This window comes from Hordeum vulgare, chromosome 1H (genome assembly GCF_904849725.1).
Source record: "Hordeum vulgare subsp. vulgare chromosome 1H, MorexV3_pseudomolecules_assembly, whole genome shotgun sequence".
Lineage (NCBI taxonomy): Eukaryota > Viridiplantae > Streptophyta > Magnoliopsida > Poales > Poaceae > Hordeum > Hordeum vulgare.
The window spans coordinates 120,617,655-120,622,210 of record NC_058518.1 but is presented as its reverse complement, the minus strand read 5'-3'; positions in this window follow the sequence as shown (position 1 = coordinate 120,622,210).

The following is a 4,556-nucleotide window of genomic DNA, read 5'->3' as shown; positions in this document are numbered from 1 at the left end:
CTCGCATTCCCCCAAACAATGTGCTTTCCTGTCCAGGATTTGAGCTTGCAGGGAGGTCCAGCCGAAAAGGTGGGGACCTCGGTTGGCCTCGGGCGAGCGGCTCGGTAATGTAGAACCACTCATGTTGCCACTCCTTAACTGTCTTGATGAAGGTGCCCTTAAACCAATCAACGTTTTGGTTCTTACTGACCATAGCCCCTCCGCACTCCGCCAGTTTGGGACACTGGATTTCGGTTTGATCCCAAAGGTTTTCAGCGTGAGGCCAAAGTGTGGCTCGTAGTGGAGGAAATCCTCACACACTATGATGAAAGAGGCGAGGTGGAGGATAGAATTTGGGGCCATATGATGGAAATCAACCCGTAGTAGAACATTACCCCACACACTAAGGGGTGCAATGGAAACCCCAAGCCTCGGATGTGGTGGGGGAAAAGACTACCCGCTCCCCTGCTTTTGGAGCGGGCACCTGGTAGTCGGCACCGGGAGCGCGGGCCTTCATGTTGTTGGGGATGTATCCGGCCTCGCGCAACTCCTGAATGGTGCCCTCCATCAAGAAGAACCACCCCAATGCCATTGGAGTGTATCAGCCAAAGTTGGAAGGGAACAACATATTTCGCTGGAAAGAAAGATGCAGGATTGGATCCATGCGCGGGAGCTCGATGAAGCAGTAGGCAGGGGAGGAGATGAGAGCATGGTTAATTACGCCATCTCTTCACACTCTTATAGGCTGTTGAAAAGGCCAAGAGTCTCCCTTACTGCACCGATAAAAGCGCCACTCCCATAAAGATGTCGTCATGTGCATGGGGGGACAAAATCTTGATAACATCCCTAATAAAACGAGCACGATCTCCGTCTTGATGGGACTTGCCAGTAGAAAGGATGCCCCATGCCATGATTTTAGGAAGGCAATAACTGCTGGGCCACTCAGGGGGTGTGCTGCTTCGATAAAGTTGTTAGGGTAAAACAACACTATTCACACCTACGTGATCGACCTTCGAGCCTAAGATAACCCTCCTCTTCAGATGAAAAATAGAACTCGGCTCAGTCGTGTTATAAGGCACCATTTCCTTTTAAGGATGGTTCGGGCATTTTGAAATCATGAAGGGGAACTCGTCTATCAAGCCAAGGACTTCAGTGAAGGGGAACTCGTCTGTCAAGCCAAGGACTCTGGATTCGAAGTTATCTTCATCAAGTGAATCGTCCTTGCCTCCTCGGCATAGAAGACCAATTTGAGGGCTACTCACGGTGTCATAGACTAGGGCATCCTAACTAGCTGGCGCAAAGTGTTCGGGCTGGACTGAGGAGTCCATTACTTTTTCGAGATGGACTTCATAGACTGCACGATGGAACATGATCAAGACTACATCTACTGAAGGATATGTTAGGGAATGTTGCATGGGAAACAAAAATTTCCTACGCACATGAAGACCTATCATGGTGATGTTCATCTACGAGAGGGAGATCGAATCCACATACCCTTGTAGATCGCTCAGCGGGAAGCGTTATTAAACGCGGTTGATGTAGTGGTACAACTTCGTGATTCAAATCATCGTCGTCCCACGATCCGACCCAATCTAGCACCGAACGGACGACACCTCCGCGTTCACCACACGTACAGCTCGATGACGATCTCCGCCTTCTTGATCCAGCAAGAGAGACGGGGAAGTAGATGAGTTCTCTGGCAGTGTGACGGTGCACCGACAATGGTGATGATCTATTCCTGCAGGGCTTCGCCCGAGCTCCGCAGAAATCCGATCTAGAGGTAGAACTACGAGGTATAGGTTTGAGTTGCACGTGGCAAAGTTGTGTCTCAAAAATCCTAAAACCTCTAGTATATATAGGAGGAGGGGATGTGCTAGCCTTGAGGCTCAAGGGAGCCCCAAGGGCGCCGGCCGAGAGAGGAGAGGAGGATGCCAACTCTATTTGGTTTGGGGAAGGAGTCCTCCTCTTCCTTCCCTCCTCCCTTTTTTTCTTTCTCTTTGGTTTTTTTCTCTTGAGGCGCCATAGCCCACTTGGGCTGGCCCCACCAGCTCACTAAGGGCTGGTGCACTACCCTTGGTCTATTAGGCTCACTCCCGGGTGGGTGGGCCCCTCCCGGTGAAAACCCGGAACCCATTCGTTGCTCCCGATACACTGCCGGTAATGCCTAAAATCTTTTCGGAGACCAAATGAAACCATCCTATATATCAATCTTCGTTTCCGAACCATTCCGGAAACCCCCGTTACGTCCATGATCTCACCCGGGACTCCGAACAACCTTCGGTCACCAACACCTATAACTCAACTATACCGAAACGTCACCGAACCTTATGTGTGCAGACCCTGCAGGTTCGAGAACTATGCATACGTGACCTGAGACACTCCCCGATCAATAACCAATAGTGGTACCTGGATGCCCATATTGTCTCCTACATATTCTACGAAGATCTCTATCGGTTGAACCTCTATGTCAAGGATTCATATAATCTCGTATGCTATCCCCTTTGTCATTCGGTACGTTACTTGCCAGAGATTCGATCGTCGGTATCTCTATACCTAGTTCAACCTCGTTACCGGCAAGTCTCTTTACTTGTTCCGTAATACAAGATCCCGTAACTAACTCCTTAGTCACATTGCTTGCAAGGCTTGTTGTGATGCTGCATTACCGAGTGGGCCCCGAGATACCTCTTCGTCACACGGAGTGACAAATCCCAGTCTTGATCCATGCCAACCCAACAGAAACCTTTGGAGATACCTGTAGAGCACCTTTATAGTCACCCAGTTACGTTGCGACGTTTGATAACCCACAAGGTATTCCTCCGGTGTCCGGGAGTTGCATGATCTCATGGTCATAGGAACATATACATTGACATGCAGAAAACAGTAACAATAAACTGACACGATCATATGCTACGTTTATAGTTTGGGTCTTGTCCATCACATCATTCTACCAATGTTGTGATCCCGTTATCAAGTGACAACACTTGCCTATAGCCAGGAAACCTTGACCATCTTTGATCAACGAACTAGTCAACTAGAGGCTCACTAGGGACAATGTGTTGTCTATGTATCAAGACATGTATTTGAGTTTCGAATCAATACAATTCTAGCATGGATAATAAACGATTATTGTGAAAAAGGAAATATTAATAATAACCAATTTATTATTGACTCTAGGGCATATTTCCAACAGTGTTGGAAGTAATACATTTTTGATGTGTGCATTCCAATGAGTGGTGAGGCACGCAGTGGATGTCGTTATGTTCTTACTTCACTGACGATTTGAGTAGATACATGAATATTTACTTGATGAATCACAAGTCTGAAATATTGAAAAGTTCAAAGCTATTTCAGAGTGAAGATCGTCGTGACAAGAGGATAAACTGTCTACGATATGATCATAGAGATGAATATCTGAGTTGCGAGTTTTGGCACACAGTTAAGACAATGTGGAAATTGTTTCGCAATTCATGCCACCTAGAACACCATAGTGTGATGGTGTGTCTGGACGTCATAACCACACCCTATTTGATATGGTGCATATTAGGATGTCTCTTATCGAATTACCACTATCGTTTATGGGTTATGCATTAGAGACAACCGCATTCACTTTAAATAGGGCATCGCTTATTTCCGTTGAGATGACACAGTATGAACTATAGTATGGAGAAACCTGAGCTGTCGTTTCTTGAAAGTTTGGGGCTACGACGCTTATGTGAAAAGGTTTCAATCTGATAAGCTCGAACCCAAAGTGGATAAATACATCTTCATTGGATATCCAAAATAGTTGGGTACATCTCCTATCTCAGATCAGAAAGCAAAGTGTTTGTTTCTAGAAACGGGTCTTTACTCGAGGAAAGGTTTCCCTCGAAAGAATTGAGTGGGAGGGTGATGGGACTTGATGAGGTTATTGAACCGTCACTTCAACCAGTGTGTAGCAGGGCGCATGAAGTTGTTCCTGTGGCGCCTACACCAATTGAAGTGGAAAGTGATGATGGTGATCATTAAGCTTCAGATCAAGTTACTATAAATCTCGTAGATCGACAAGGTCGCGTACTACTACAAAGTGGTTCGGTAACTATCGTGGTTTTGTCACGGCAGATTTCCTCGTGAAAGGACTTAGTGTTGGAGCCATCGCACCTTGGTGGCGACTCAAAGGGGTTATGTGGGAGCGAGACAGAGATTTACCCAGGTTCGGCCCCTCGTGAAGAGGTAAAAGCCTACGTCCTGCTTGGAGTTTGTATTGATGATGTTTCGATTACAAGGGAGCGTAACTCGCCTGACCTAGCACTCGATGATTTATAACCTACCCTCTCCTTCCCGGGGACTCGCCTTTATATACAGGTCGAGTCCTTAGGGTTTACAAGGGTCCTTTCCTTTACACAAATCATGATTCTTCCGATCTCTAAATCGCCATCTTTCCAAGACTCGGAGATCTTCTCTACTATGGACTTCCCCCAAAGGTCCTGAACCGCCATATGACTCCCGACCTTGCTGGACCAAGGCCGGAACCACTTGGAGATGAGTCGCCAGCTTGGGTGACCCGACCCAACTAGGGCGGGTTACCCAACAGATAATAT